The 16229-nt window shown below is 41.2% G+C and overlaps 1 long non-coding RNA gene across 1 annotated transcript in view; it reads left to right on the top strand.

The window, feature by feature from the left end:
• LOC147830637 (uncharacterized) overlaps window positions 1-16229 on the top strand; it is an 82407-nt gene that overhangs the window by 29894 nt on the left and 36284 nt on the right. The window contains exons 5-6 of the long non-coding RNA XR_015448884.1: window positions 5257-5366; window positions 15851-15893. This is a non-coding gene — a long non-coding RNA (uncharacterized LOC147830637). The remainder of the gene's footprint in view (window positions 1-5256; window positions 5367-15850; window positions 15894-16229) is intronic.

Raw genomic sequence — 16229 nt, 5'->3', positions numbered from 1 at the left:
CAGCCCTGCTGCTAGAAAGAAAATCAGAAACGATCAGTCACTTCCACTTCTTACACTGTGCTGCCAGGAGCTACCCTTCTCATGTGCCTTCCTGGGTGAAGCTCATTACTCTACTTGGCATCCCATAGTCTTGGTCTGTCTCTTTTATAGGTCACTTAGAAGGAGATATTTGCTGTAAAAGCACTTGACTTTTGTGGAACTACAGCAGCAAGAGACCAGAATATCTGGCCCCTATTTGAACAGTGAACACAAAAACCTGAAAATAATTACAAATGGGACATCCTGAGTTTCTGGTTGCCAAGATTAGGCTCAATTTCCTTTCTCACACCATACCAATCCTGGGGTGCTTTTCCCTCAGATATCCAGACTCAGTAGGACTTTACTTCTCTCCAGACTTTTCAGTCCCAGCTGTATGACACAACCCTCATCCTAGTCCTCAGCAACTAAGACTGTCATTGTTGCTGGGCCCATGTGCATGTCTTCATGACAGCATTGTAAAGCTATCTTGAGTCTCAAGGTAAAGTTTGTGATAAACTTTCAACAGATCTTCCTTAAACAGCTCTTCTTAATCTCTTGAAGCCAAATACAATTTACTTTTCCTAAGAGTCCTCTAAACAAAGGGTTTAAGGAAGCACTTTTTTTAAAGGTGGGATTTTACTATGTTGCCCAGTTTTGTTTCTAACTTCTAGGCTGAGTCACCCTTGTTGCTCAGCCTTGTGAATGAGGCCTTGGACTATAAATGCCTCCCCACACACAGATATGAAGGAAGCATCTTGTAGCCCAAAGGAGATGGATAAATTTATTATAATTGGGGTTTTCTAAATACTTGCCCAGAAATGAAATACTAGCCTGCACATTGAACAGGAACCCTCCAAAATCCTGACAGGATAATAGGCTCTTTGTCCTACTCATGACTAGGGAAGATTGGAGGTACGGGGGGGAAGGACAAAAGGAAGTTGTGATGGCCACTGGTGTTGTGTGTACACCAAGGCCTGGTGTAGAGATTCCTGGCCCAAGCTTACCTGCTGCACTGCCCTCCCATGAAACAGATGACAAGTTAGCCTGAAGATAGATGATCTGGTCAGACATTCTCTTTTGAGACAACCAAAAAGACTGGTGTTTAGTAGAGAACCAGTGGTAGGTTTCTCCACAGTTAAGTAGATTCCTTACCATGGAAATCAGGAGGGCTCTGATGTCACCACTACCCAGTGAGGTTACATGCAGAATCTTGAGTTGATGGACAGGCTCTGGGCTGCCAGTGATTGGTGGAAGAGACTGGGGAGAGACGGCAGAAAACACTTCCTAGGTTTCTATCTGTCCTCCTTAGCCACAGCCTTGTCAGTAGCCACTTTTTGTGTAGCACTCCTGTGGGTGGCCACACTCCCAGTGACCATAGGATGGTGATAGTGGTAGGAGAGTCAAGATTAACCCAAGAGACAGGTTGCAAGATCTAACCCTGAGAATTCAAGTTAGAGAGGCATAGATCTGGGTAGATTAGAAGATGGAAGAAGGCACCTCAGAGTTGTGCTTGAAGCATAAGCAAGATTTGTATATGTGCCAAAGAAAGACATTACAGTGTTGTGTTTTGGTTGGGTTTTTTTTTTTTTTTTTTTGCAGTACTGGGGATCAAACTCAGGACCTTGTGCTTGCCAGGCAGGCTCAGTGCCACTGAGCTACATCCCTGGCCCAACATTACAGTGTTGTGAGAACAATAAAAGTAAAGACCATGTTATCTTGACTTTTTTTTCTTCTCCATGTACACACTCATGGAATATTGATGTTTTTAAAAAGGAGTTCTGAAAAAAAAAATTTGTGGAAGGAACAGGATCTAATCAAGGAAATACTGGTAGTAGAGTGAAGTTCTGCTCAGTGGTGTTCAATAGCTTTTGAAAGTGCCAGATCTTTGGAAGGAAGTTCAATTAGCACCATGGCAAATAAGGATCTGCAGTGACTTAACAAGGCAAGATGGCAGGCCCATTTTAGCATGAAATTCAAAACACATTTATGGCCAAATAATATAATATAAAATGCAACTTTATTGTTTCACTCCCCACGTGTACAAAAGGAAAACAACAGGGCTGGGATAGAGATCAGTGGTGGAGGTGGAGCCTTCTCTCACGTGCCTGAGGCTCTGGATTCCATCACAGCACCCCGCCCCCCCCCCAAAAAAGGGCAACCAAGAGTCTTTGAAGAACATGTAGTGGCTAGGAGTATGAATTCATTGAATTCACCATACTTCATGATAATTATTTTGAAGGGAGTCCAAAAAGGATCTGGTATGTCAGAAATCACCACAATACAATATCAAAATTCAAAATCCAATTTAGCTTTCATGAGTCATGGAAAAAGTCTACTCCAGCAGTGGCCTGTAGCTTGTCATTTAGAGCCAGAAGCAGCTCACCAGACCCTTAGGGAAGTTATCAGGTAGATAAACACCAGCGTTTACTCCCATCCATTATCCTGACAAAGAGTCTGTGGCATAACATTTAAACCAGCCAAAACCAGGCTTTCTGTGGCATTGTCCCTCACTGAGAATACCAATTGTGGAAGGCCTCTCTTTCAATAAGTTGCCCACTGTGAACAGCAGGGCTGAGCCTCCCCAGGAGGAACCTGGAGAGGGGTCCGTTTAGTCAATATAGTCCTTCATGAGTGAGTTAATTAATCCCCCCCCCCCAAGAATAATATCCAGAGAGTCAATCGTCAGCCTCAGGGCAGCGTCAGAGCATGAGAGTTGTTGCTGCAGCTCCAGAGCTCAAGATCTGGTGTCAGCCAAACAGCGGTTACAGCTACATAGCAAATAAAGCCACTAAAAGGTTATAGTGTTCTTTAGTTCACAAGAGTTATAGTGCCTTATCAGTTTACTGAGGCATGGTGAGACTAAACACCTGCTGCATGACCTTGTCTATGCTGTGCATGTGTGGTTCAGTATGTTAGGTCATTCCTAGATAACTGTGGCCCATTATATGCATGTCCCTGAGAGTGGAGTCCTGTCCTCAAGTGTCCTCAGATGATCTGAGACACCTAGGCTTTGAGTATAATTAGAAGTAGTACCCAAACCCACTCAATCTGTTTGTTTTTTGAGACAGGGTCTTGCTATGTAGTCCAGGCTGGCCTTGAACTCACTAAGCAGCCCGGCTGGCCTCAAACTTATGGTGATTCTCCTGCCTCAGCCTCCTGAGTACTGGGATTATAGGCATGCACCACCATGCCCAGCTCAATCTTCTGAATGAAGTACAAATCTCAGGGTTGGGTCACAATGTTGACGATGATGTCTGACACCACTTTCTTCACATGTCTAACACTCCCTGCTCTGTGAATATCATTTTACAGGGTGAAGACCAAGTCATAATTGACCAGTTCCCCTAGGGAGCTGTTCAAGCCCAGAGAGCCTAGGACTGCTATATAGAGAAGTATTTCTGTAAAGGCATTCAAGTATGTTACTGGGACTCAGATCCCTTCTTCCAAACTGTGATTATCAATTGCCTGGAGAATTGCAAGTATCTTAGTTACTTTTCTCCTTGCTGAGACAAAATATCCAGTACCCAGTGTAAAAAGGGGAAAGATTTATTTAGTTCACAGTTTGTAGACGTTCAGTCCATAGTTGGCTGGCTCCAAGGTGGAGTGGCATTTGGTAGAAGGGGTCACAGAGGAGAACCAGTTCAGGGCAGGCAGAAGACAGCAAAAACAACAAGGGACCTTAACAGTGTCTTTCTGCCCCTTTTATCTTATCCAGCCTACTTAGGGCAGGTAGCACTCATACCCTTAATCCTAGTGCCCTTGAGCTGAGCATTGCACCATGAGTCAATTCCAGCATCACACACTCTAGATCCAGCCACCTCTGAAAAAGCCCCTCCTGAATGCAGGGGAAGCTCTGGGATGCAACATGCCTGTGAATAGCATGTTGATTTCCAGTTCAGTCAATGGAGATTTGTCCTGCCTCCTCAAGGCAAATGCATCAATGTGCCAGTTCCAGTGGGTGACAGCAAAGGATGTCTAGACAAATGGATGGACATAAGGAACTGGAGGCCCCTCCTGGTGAGAAAGACATTGCCTGAAAGTAGAAGGATTCACATAATCTCTATGTGCCTTGCCCAGGTGGGCATCATTGTGTTTCTTGGCACACACTGCAGCTTGGTTTTCTCACCTTTAATGTGAGGCATCAACACAAGCCATAACCCTCTGCTAATTCCAAACCTTGAGTGACTCTTTTTCTTTCTTTCTTTCTTTCTTTTCTTTCTTTCTTTCTTTCTTTCTTTCTTTCTTTCTTTCTTTCTTTCTTTCTTTCTTTCTTTCTTTCTTTCTTTCTTTCTTTCTTTCTTTCTTTCTTTCTTTCTTTCTTTTTTGGTACCAGAGATCGAACTTGGGACCTTGTGGTTGCAAGGCATGCACAGTGCCACTGAGCTAAATCCCTGGCCTAAGTGACTTCTCTTTTCTACCAGCAGGTACATGGGGAAGCCTCGCGGTTCTCTCAGATCACACCTCTCCCTCTCTTTCTCCTCCTCAAGAAGTCTGTGGTGGTTGCCAGCTGTGGAGCTGGGGAGTGAAGCCAGGAAGGCCACTGTAACTCTATTGTGACACCTGGCAACACACTTCAGCACACTGCAAGGCCATAAATATCATTCCTTGAGGAGTGAGTGCACTTGGCTCAGGAGGTTGTTGCCACTTCTTTCTTCTTGCTGCAAGAACGTAGTGTAAGACTGAGTGTGTGAGTAGCCACGAGACTCGGTACCCAGAGCTGTGCTATCAGTTTAAGGTATGTTAGCCTATTCTATTCTGCACACGAGGGAGAATATTTTATCAGCCTCATTTTCAAAATGAGAAAAATGAGCTGCAGGGTAGGCCAAAGTACATAGTGATGCCCACATGGGATTATGTGAATCCTTCCACTTCTAGGCGATGTCATTCTCAGCAAGAGGGCCCTCCAGTTCCTTACATCCATCCATTTGTCTAGACGTCTTTTGCTGGCCATCCATTGGTGCTGGCACATTATGGGGTTTGCAGTGTGGTGGCAGGACAAGTGTCCATTGACCACACGTGGAATCAACATACTGTTCACAGCTGTGCTGCATCCCAGACCCCTCCTTGCATTAGGTTTGTGTGTACACAACCTCCCTCCTTGGCCTGCTTTCATGGCTCCCCCAAGCAGGGTAACCCTGTGTAGCTGAGCATCTGAGCTCTCACTGCTACCCATTTAGAGAAGCATCAAGCTATACCTGAGGTGCTTTTATCATTTTATTTTTTTGTTTTCATTTTCAGGGTTTTTTTAAAAGACATTGTCTATGGAGTCTAGGCTGACCTCAAACTCAAGAAGCTTTTGCCTCAACCTTCTCATTGCCGAGATAACACATGTGAACCACCATGCCCAGGTGAGATTTCCATTTTGAGTTTGCTGATTGTATCCCATTGTGACGTTGCACGTGTTTATCTGTCTGTTGTTTTTCCTATAGCCTCATAGTTTTGGGAATCTTTTATACTGGAAACATTCATTCATTCATTCATTTAAAGATAGGCCCTAAGATGTTGATTAAGCTGGTCTCTAACTCATTCACTCAAGCCATCTTCTTTCTTCAGCCTCCTAAGTAACTGAGATTACAGGTGTGTACCAGTGTTGGCACTACAAGAAACTTTTACAAATATAGATTTCCAGATCCTCATGCCATAATTTCCCTTGGTCTGGCTTGGGTTCTGGAGATCTCTCATTCCTAAGAGCTCTGCGTGAGCATGTTTTTCTTATGTTTGGGAATTATCAGCCTGACTCCACCAGTAACTGCAAATATGCTCCAGTCATATCAAGTATCAGGGAGGGACTGTGTGGGGTGTTATGGTTTACATCTAGATGTATCCCCCAAAAACTTATATGCTCATAGGTGTGGCTATGTTGGTTCTGCCCATCCAGGGACAGGGAATATCTTTCTATTTCCTGATATCCTCTTTGATCTCCTTTTGTAAAGTACTGTAGTTTTTATTGTAGAGGTCTTTCACTTCCTTGGTTAGGTTGATTTCTAAATATTTCATTTTATTTAATGCTATTGTGAAAGGTATTGTTTCCCTAATTTCTCTCTCAGAGAGTTTATTATTGGTGTACAGGAACTTTTTTTTTTTTTTGCGGTATGGGGAATCGAACTCATGACCTTGTGCTTCCAAGGCAGGTACAGAGCCACTGAGCTACATCTCCAGCCCTGGAACACTATTGATTTTTGAGTGTTGACTTTGTATCCTACTTGCACTCTACTGAATTTAGTTATTGATTCTAGGAATCTTTTGGTGAAGTTTTTGGGGTCTTCTATGTAGAGGATCATACCATCTGCAAATGATAATTTAACCTCTTCCTTTCCTATACATATCCCTTTATTTCTTTCTCTTACCTGATTGCTCTGGCTAATGTTTTGAGAACTATATTGAACAGAAGTCGTGATAGTGGACAGCCTTCTTCTTGTTCTTAATTTTAGAAAAATAGCTTTCAACTTTTCTTCATTTAATATGATACTGGCTGTTGATGTATCATAGATGGCTTTTTATCAGATTGAGATGAAGGTATTCTATACCTATTTTCTTCAGGGTTTTTTTAAATCATGAATGGATGTTGGATTTTGTCAATGCTTTTTCTGTGTTTATCGAGATAATCATGTAACTTTTGGTTCTTGCTTCTGTTTAAATGTAGTGTATTACATTTATCAATTTGCATATGTTGAACCATCCCTGCATCCCTGGTCATGGCAGGCTTCAGGACCTCAGCATTTGGTGGAGGAGAGCAGGGAGAAGGCAGAGCAACCCTGCCTGCACCTTTCTCTCTGGCCTTCCTACATGGGTGGGCATGGCTCCAGGAGCCACAGAAGGGCCAGTGTATCCCAAATTCTGAGATTGGTCAGAGAGTTAAGATTAACCTAAGAGTCAGGTACTGAAGCTCTGACCTTGAGCACACAACAAATGGAGAATAGAGATTTGGGTAGATTTAAGGACCAGGGAAGCTTCCTTGGATGAGGGCCTGTATCAGTCAGTATTTACTAGAGAAACAGATATAGCATAAGATATACAAATACATATGAATTTACAAGATTGGCTTATAGTGGCCACCCACAGAGTTGGATAAGGAAGAGTGCAGAGGGTCTGTCTGCACACTGGAGACTGAAGGATTTAGTTGAAGGTCTGGAGCTCACTGTAGTGTCCCGTGTGAGTCTGTATCAGGAGACCGATGGGTCTGTGATGGAAGGCTGAAGAGTCTACACTGGAGCGCTGAAGGGTCCGGACCGGAAGCCAAAGAGTCTGCACTGAAGCCAGGAGATGACTCCAAGGTGAAGACTGGAGCTCTTCCAAAGGAACAGAAGCAGCAGCGTCCTTCATTTCTTTATAACATCTAGGCAATGAGTCACCCTAGGATGGGTCCTCCACACTCTAGGGTGTGGAAGAGGTGGCAGCCCTGAGTAGGGTGGATCATCTATGCCCTAGGGTGTGGAATTGCTGAGCTGATTTAGCTAAGCTTCTTTTAACCAAACTTCTCAAATTGACACAATCAACCATCACAATCCACCCCTTGTCAACTTGGCAACCAGACACATTTCTTTAAACCAGTCTCTAGATAAAAAGACAGCTCATAATTATGCCTAGCATGTTGAAACTGTCCTGTGTACAAATGGAAACACACTAATTCTCTCCCCAGAATAGAAGGCAAGTTTTCTTTGGATGACGCTTACTCTTTTTTTTTTTAATTTTTTTTCCCATTAAGTTTATTGGTACATTTTAGGTATAAAATACAGTTACATTCATCATTGGGATCTTGTACCATTACATGAGTATCTTGGTTCTTATTTTTCCCCCTTCCCCTGCCCTCCCTTTACCCCCTCCACCCTTCCCTATTTACAAAGACTTTGTCTCCATTTTTTTTCTTTTCTCATAGTTTTTCTTTTCCCTTTTTTTCCTTTCCCCTACCCCTCCCACTTCCCCTGCTCCTTTAGACCTTCTCTTCCTATTACACAATATCAATTATACATTTTTAAAATTACAATATCAAGATCTAGGAGACATTACCACAGATTTTACAGAATTTAAAAGGATATAGAAAGCATATAACAAAAATCTTGTTTGAAATAAATTTGACAACTTCTAAGAAGTACCGTGGAAGACAAATTAATGAAACTAACTCTGGAGGAAATATAAAATTTGAATAGCACCTATTAAAGAAAGTGTATTCCTAGCTTGAAAAAATACCTATATGACAACAACAAGCTCATATACATTTTAACTGATAAGTTATATCAAACATTTAAAGCAGAAAAAAGAAGGAACACTTCTCCCCTCATTTTAGGAAATCAACATTGTGCTAATACTAAAACTGGATAAAGAAAATAGAAGAAAAAAGTATGAACATAGATAGAAATTTGTTTAACAAAACAAACTATTAGAAGTCAGATCTGGCAGTATGTAGAAAGTGGTTTTGTTATAGGGATGGCAGTGTTGGTTCAGCGTTGGAAGATCCACCCCCAAAAGTCATCATTTTAACAGAGGAAAGGAAAAAGCCATATGATCCTGTCACTAGTTGGAGAAAAAGTATTGGACTAAATTCTACAGCTGTTCATGGTAAGAGCTATCAGGAGACTAGAAGTAGAACAGAACATTCCCAACAGATTAAAGACATGTACTCCATACTTCCAGTGAGAACACCTTATATGAATGGAGAAGATACAATGCTTTCTCCTTAAGGTGGGGATCAAGGGCAGATATGCTTACTCTTTATCTGTCCATTAAACTTTGAAACCTAGGGCCAACCAAAATAGTCTGGCAATAAAATGACACAATTAGGATAGGATTGGCAAAGTAGAAGCAAAATCTTTATATGTAGATGAAATGATGATCTACAGAGAAAATACTAAGAAATCTCTAGGAGCCCCTAGAACTTGTACTTGAATTTAGCAGGATTAGAAAACACAAGGTATATATAAAAATTCAGGTCTGTGTATACTTGCTATAAATGAAGAACTGGATATTGAAATTTAAAAGTTATGTAGGAGTACAAAGGACCCAGAAAAGACAAAAACAAAAACAAAAACAGTGTTGGAAGACGTTTAGCACCCAATTTTAAGACTTCTTCTAAAACTACAGTAATCAAGGCAGTGTTGGTGTAAGGAAAGACATATAGATCATTGGAATAAAACAAAGAATCTAGAAATAGAACAACACATATATGGTCCACTGAGTTTTGAAAGATTATTTAACATTAGCATTTTATAGAATATAAACTCGATTCAAGAGCCGAGGAAGAGATAGTGTCTTCAGCAAACGGCACTAGAACACCTGGTATCCATATATAAAAAATTAACCTCAACCCTTTATTTCCATACATGAAAATAACTTGAAGGGATCTATGAACCTAAATAAGAAAGCCTAAAAGTATAAAACTTTAAGAAGAAATTATAAGGGAAAATATTTATGAATTCAGGGTAGGCAAGAACTACCTAGGATGAAGAAAAAAATTGATAAATGAGATTCCATCAAAATTTAGAACTTTAAATGACATCATTAAAATGAAAAGTAGTCCTTAAACAGACCATATTTACAATGCATATAACCTATGACCAGAATATATAAAGAACTCTTACAGCTCATTGATAGACAACCCAATTAAAAAGTGGACATAAGAATGAGGCCCCAAGCAGTGTACAAATCTCCCCCTCTGCTCTGGGCACCTCCAACTACTTGGACGATGGACATTCTTACCAAGAGAGCTCCATACAAGATGTAAGAGATCGCTGCTTCATCCAACCACTGGCCATTCCTGAGGAGACCTTTCACAAGGAAATAGCAGCAACAATCAACAAATGGAATTATATCAGACTAAAAAGCTTCTGAACAACAAAAGATTCGATCAGTAGAGTGAAAAGACAACCTACAGAATGGAAAAAAACTTTGCCAGCTAATCCTCAGACAGAGAACTAATATCCAGAATATACAAAGAACTCAAAAAAATTAAACCATCTAAAATTAAAGACCCAGCTAAGAAATGGGCTAGAGAAATGAACAGATACTTCACAGAGGAAGAAATACAGATAGTCAACAAATATATGAAAAATGTTCAACATCCCTGGCCATTTAATGCAAATTAAAACAATGGTAAGATTCCACCTTACTCTGGAAAAAATGAGAATGATTAGAAAATAAAACAATAACAAATGCTGATATGGCTGTGGTAAAAACAGAACCTTCCTTGGAATGCAAACTAGTACAATTATTATGGAAATCAGTATGAAGATTCCTCAAAGAATTGAAATTAGAAATTCCATACAACCCAGCTATCCCCCTGCTACGTATCTTCCCCAAAGAGCTTAAGTTATACTACAATGATACTTGCATAACAATGTTTATAGCAGCACATTCATAATAGCTAAATCCAGGAAGTAGCCATATACCCATCAACAGATGACTGGATAAATAAAATATGGTATCTGTATATAATGGAATACTACTCAGCTACAAAGAATGATAAATTTGAGACATTTGTAGGAAAATGAATGCACCTGGAAAACAAAATGTTGAGTGAAATAAATCAGACACACAAGCTTGAATACCATCTGGTATCCCTCATTTGAGTGAGGCAAAGTACAAACAAAGAAAATGATCAAAGATGGATAGAAAGGGACAAGGGGACAGATCTCATCCAATAGGGAAAAGGTCCAAGGAAACAAGGAGAGGGATGAGGAGGAGGGGAAGAGGAAATAAGAGGAATAAAGATGTGCCACGTGCAGGATCCTAATAACTCCAATCAATGTAAACTATATATGCCATAACATGTGCTAAGACAAATAGTATCAACAGGCATGAAAAAGGTGATTGAGGAACCAGAGGAGGAGAGGAGAGGGAGAGGGAAGGGGTAGGAGAAAAAAAATTCAAGCTGTAATATGTATATGTAAGCACTCCCCAAGATGACTGTAAAATGCATGATATATAAACATGTACTTATAAAATAAAATTTTAAAAACTAAAAAAAAAAAAAAAAAGTGGACATAAGAAGATGATAAATAGCCAGTATAGCACAAGGAAAGGTGTGTAACTCTAGAATCAGAAAAATACTAATCAGTACAATAACAAGATTGAATTATGCACTCATTAGAGAGATGAAGTTAAAAGTTTTAAAAGCCTTGTCATGACTTTTTCTTTTTGTTGGATTCTCCCCCTTTGCGTTTAATTTGTCACACCCAATGGATTCATTCTGCTGGGTTTCCTGGGGTTGTGATCCTCATTGTCTTTTCCTAGGGTATTGTCTAAAATTTTTTGGAGTGCCAGTTTGGTATTCATGAAGTTCCTGAGGTGCTCTTTATCACGAAAGTATCTTATTTCTCCATCAATTTTGAAAGATAGTTTTGCAGGGTACATCAATCTGGGTTGGAGGCTGTTTTCCTTGAGGGCTTGAAATACATCACTCCAAGCTCTTCTTGCCTTGAGGGTTTGCACTGAGAAGTCTGCTGTGATTCTGATGGGCTTTCCTTTGTATGTGATTTGTTTCTTTTCTCTCACTGCTTGTAGAATTTTGTTCTTCTGTTGGATTTCTGGAATCCTAACTATTATATGCCTATGTGTAGATTTTTTTTTTATCAAGGCTAGCTGGAGTCCTATATGCCTCACTTATCTGTATGTCAAGTTCTTTTCTCCTCCTTGGGAAGTTTTCTGCCATCACTTCTGTGAAGAGGTTTTTTATGTCATCTGCACTCTCTCCTGTTTCTTCATTGACTCCAATCAGTCTTACGTTTTTCTTTGCATCGTCTAGCAGCTGCTGGATTGATTTCTCGTGGTCCCTTAGAATTGTAAAGCAATTTTTCTTTTCCTGGTCACTAATTGCAATCTTATCTTCTATATCTGACATTCTATCCTCACATTGGTTCATTCTGCTGCACAGACTTTCGATGGAGATTTTAATCTCCTGGAAATCTGTTTGCATCTGCTTTATGGATTCCATTTGTTTCCTGTGTTGGGATTCCATCATGTTCCTCAGATCCTCTATTTTTTTATGTGTCCTCTCTAGATTTATTAATATGTCTTGCACCATGAGCATAATCTTTGCTGTTATCTGAGTAATTATTTCTGATTTCATTTTTCCCAGATCCTCTTTTGTTGCCAGTTCAGAGAGTCCAGGTGGTTGAGTATCAGATTGTTCCATCTCATTTCCCTTTGGGGTTGCTGTAGGTGATCTGAAGTCTGTTTTTGAGGCTTGTTTATGTGTCTTCTCATTTCCACGGGGTGGGGGGTGCTTCTGGTGCCTGTGCGGCTCACCTTCTCTGCCCTAGGAGAGTGGGATGGGGGCGGGGGAGCTTCCTTTCTGGATGCTGGGACCGGCTCAGCTTCTCTGCCCTAGGAGCTTGGGATGGCGGTGGGGGAGCTTCCTTCCGAGTGCTGTCAGATGATGCTTACTCTTAACATTTTATAACCTGAACCTTATAACTTGGGTTTAACAATCCTTAAGAACCAGTATTAGGAGATAAATAATCATCATTTCTGTAGCTGATCACAGGATCATAGCTGGTATATAGAATTACCTTCTTTTGCTACCCATTCTGTATTCCCTTGGCCTTTAGCAAAACCTCAGCAGGTCTTGGTTCTCTTTCTGGTGGAGTGACCCATACCTTCATTCTTTTTTTTTTTTTTTAAGGATTTTAAAACTCTACTTTTATTGTTTTTAGGAAGCATTCATCTGCTTCATTATAGTATTTTTTTTGTTACAAATAATATTTATGGTGGTGATGTCCAGTATCCTATCAGAAAAAAGCCTACAGAATTTCTGAAGAAGAAAAGCTTCTGGAACCATTTCAAAATGAAACTCAAAAAACACAGTGCATACATACAGATGATGAAATAGATTTTGACGTTAATAAAACTTATACACTTTATAAATTTAATGTCAAACTTAAGCCAGACACAAAAGGGTGGTACCCATACCTTCATTCTTGAAGGATCTGGACCATTTGTCCTTTTGCCTGGGTTAGATTGTTATAGTTTTCCATTGACTTTAATAACAGGGCATGTTCAAGTGCCCATCAACTGGAAACTGGATAAAGAAGATGTGGTTTTTTTGTAAAATGGAGTACTACTCAGCCATAAAGAATGAAAAACTAGAGTCATTTATAGCTATGTGGATGCATATCGAGGCCATACTCTTAAGTGAAATAAATAGGACACACATGTGTAAATACCAAATAGTTTCTCTAGTGTGAGAAACTGATAGTGTAAACAAGGGTTAAAATGATTAAAATGAATAATTGATAATTTGAAATAGGAAAAAAGGTCCAAAGACGAAGGGGTGAAGGGAGGGGAAGGGGAAAGGAAAGGAGGGAAAGGAAAAACTATGAGAAAAGAAAAAAAAAAGGAAATGATGTCTACGTAAATAGGGAAGGGTGGAGGGGGTGAAGGGTGCACAGGTAATGGGGAAAAAATAAGAACCAAGATACATCATGTACAGGTACAAACACCCAATGATAAATGTAAATGAATTGTATACCTAAAATGTACCAATAAAAGAACTTAAGGAAAAAAATACAGGGCATGTTAATACTAATAGGCACCCTAAGGGATCTCTTGCACTCTATTTTTCCTTTCCTCCATTGTGAAGTAGTAGTCCAATTTCTCCTTGATAATCTGGGTCAATCACCCCTCACAACACTGTGACTCCCTTTTTAGCTTGTTTCCTCAAGGAAGCATGAGGAGACCAAAATGACCAGGGGGAAGTCTTAGCTTCCAATTAAATGGTATCATTGTTGTGCTTCCTGGTACTAGCCTTTGCTACTCTGGAACAAGACTTCTAAGCCAGCAGAACAAAGGACATAGGAACAGGAAGCAAAAATTTTGGTAGTGGATCACTGGGATAATGGCAAGTGGGCACCATTCTCACTTCCACCCCTTGATTCCTGGACGCATGAATCATGGCTTTGGGAGACACAGTACCATATAGTAGACACTGATTCAAAGCATATACAGCCTTTTGAAGAACCCTGCCCCAGCCCTGTAAGCTATTGCCACCTAGCTGGCACTGTACACCTGGGGTAGAACAAGGTCAAGAATTTAAATCAGATAAAATCAAGCTTGCTGTGGGAAAGGCTTTGTCATTGAGGACACTAGTTCTGGGTGGGTATCTTCTTCAAGAAGATGCCAATTCGATCTCCTGTATTAGGCTCATGTCCCAGGGATAGGTCAGAATGCTGTTGATGGTTGCTGACCCAGTGCTCCCTATACACCCACCCTTCCCTGCTCTGTAAATGTCATCTTCCGAGTGAGAGGGAAATCATAATTGACAAGCAGCTCTCCTTATGTGCTGTCTGGCCCCTTACAGCCTATGCCTGTGCAGGGAAGTATGTCTTGGCAGCCCTTCTGGAACCACTGGAGGATACCTGCCCTCTTTAAGCTGCTGCTTGCCCCTTCAGATTTTGGGATTGGATTTTGAGGCCATGCAGAATAGTTCCTAGCCACTTTCTGGTGGCTAAATTGCCCAGGCTTCACTCAATCTTTCGATTCTTCTGCCTTTGACTCCAGAGTGTGGAGATTACATGTGTGGGCTATCTTGCTTGAGTTTGTGCTGTGTCTTTGAAGCTGAGGGTGGAAGGAAAATTAGAGGGGCCTAGGGTACAGGAGCAGTTTCCAGCAAGGTATTCAAAGATGATTCTGAGGCTAAGAACTTCTCAAACCACTGAACTGTGATATGCAATTACCTGGAGAAGGCGAAGATCATGGAGAACTTTAACTCCAGGGCCGGGGATTTAGCTCAGTGGTTCTGCTGCCTGCCTTGAGTTTGATCCCCAGTACCAAAAAAAAGAACTTTAATTCCAAACACTCTCTGGTGACTTACTTTTTTTACAACATGGATCTGGGGAAGCCTCTTCACTCTACTGGATCAAGTTTTGTTAGGAACTTTCCTTCTTCCTCCTCCTTCAGGCAGTCTCTTGGTGGCAAGTAAGTTCAATAAATCCAGGTCTGGCATCCAGTACTACAACACCAGCACACAGAAAGCACACAAGTAACAATAGTTGAAGACTGAGTACACTTGGCTCACAGGAGGTTGCTGCTTCCTCTTCCATTTTGCAGCAAGGGTGTGTGGCAAGAGTGACTATGACATCAGCCAAAGTGACTGTGTGCCCAGAGCTGCACTACCAGTTAAACTTAGTCCATTTAACCCTCCGCACAAGGAAGAGTTTTTCACCAGCCTCACTTTGTAGGTGAGAAAGCTGAACTTCAGGGAAGGAAAGGAATATACAGATTCCCTCCTAGCCAAAGTACATGGAGGTTTCTCAAACTCTGCCAGTCCTGATGCTATGCCGCTCAATAGGGGGGCCTCCACGTCCTACATCCATCCATTTGTGTAGACATCCTTTGCTGGTCACCCATTGATGTTGACCCTTTGCTAGAGTATAGAGTAAGGTGGAAGGACAAGTCTCCTTTGATCATACTTCTTGGCATCAACATATAGAAGGGCAGGCATCAGTGGTACCAGGTTCTTGAAGGAGACCTCCAGCACAGAATATATGATTTCAGTTAGCCTCAAGATCAGACTTGCTATTTCTGTGACTTGACCTGGCCACCTGATCCTCACATCTCAGACATCAGCACCTATTCACTGGCACCTAGCACCCCAGAGCCCTCCCATTGTTAAGTTTGTGTGCAGACAGCCTCCCCCTTCGGCCTGGCTTCCTGACTCCCACATGTGAGCTTACCCCGTGAAGTTGAGCAGATGAGCTCTCACTGATGTTACTGGATGAGCATAGGATGCCCCTGATTAGCCTTTTTCTATGCACGTACTTTTTTTTTCTATCCCCTCCTCCTCAGACAGGATTGGCTTTGGATCCCAGGCTCATCTCTAATCAAAATCCTTCTTTTTCAGGACATTGAGTGCTGAGATTACAGATTTGAGCCTCCATGGTTGGGTGAGTTTTCTATGTTCTTGAGATTGCTCATTACATCCCAGGGCATCATTTTACCTGTCCCCCCGCCTCTTGTTTTTCTTATAAGCTTGGAGTTGTAGGAATTTTTTATTTATTGACTGATTAATTCATTCTTTCATTTAGAGACTGGGTCTGATTTCCAACTCATGAACCCCAGCCAATACTCCTGGCTCAGCAGAGCCTACAGGTTTACAACAGTGTGGCGACTACTGCAAGTTTTTAGAAGTACAGATGTCCAGGCCCTCATCCTAGAAACTCCCCTGGAGTGATATAAGTGCTGAGGCTCTCTCATTCCTAACAGCTCTGAGTGAGGCAGTT

This window comes from Heterocephalus glaber, unplaced genomic scaffold (genome assembly GCF_053883595.1).
Source record: "Heterocephalus glaber isolate CG9 unplaced genomic scaffold, H.glaber_assembly_v1.0 deba00000071, whole genome shotgun sequence".
Lineage (NCBI taxonomy): Eukaryota > Metazoa > Chordata > Mammalia > Rodentia > Bathyergidae > Heterocephalus > Heterocephalus glaber.
The sequence above is the reverse complement of the archived record's forward strand: the minus strand, read 5'-3'. Positions and strand labels throughout refer to the sequence as shown.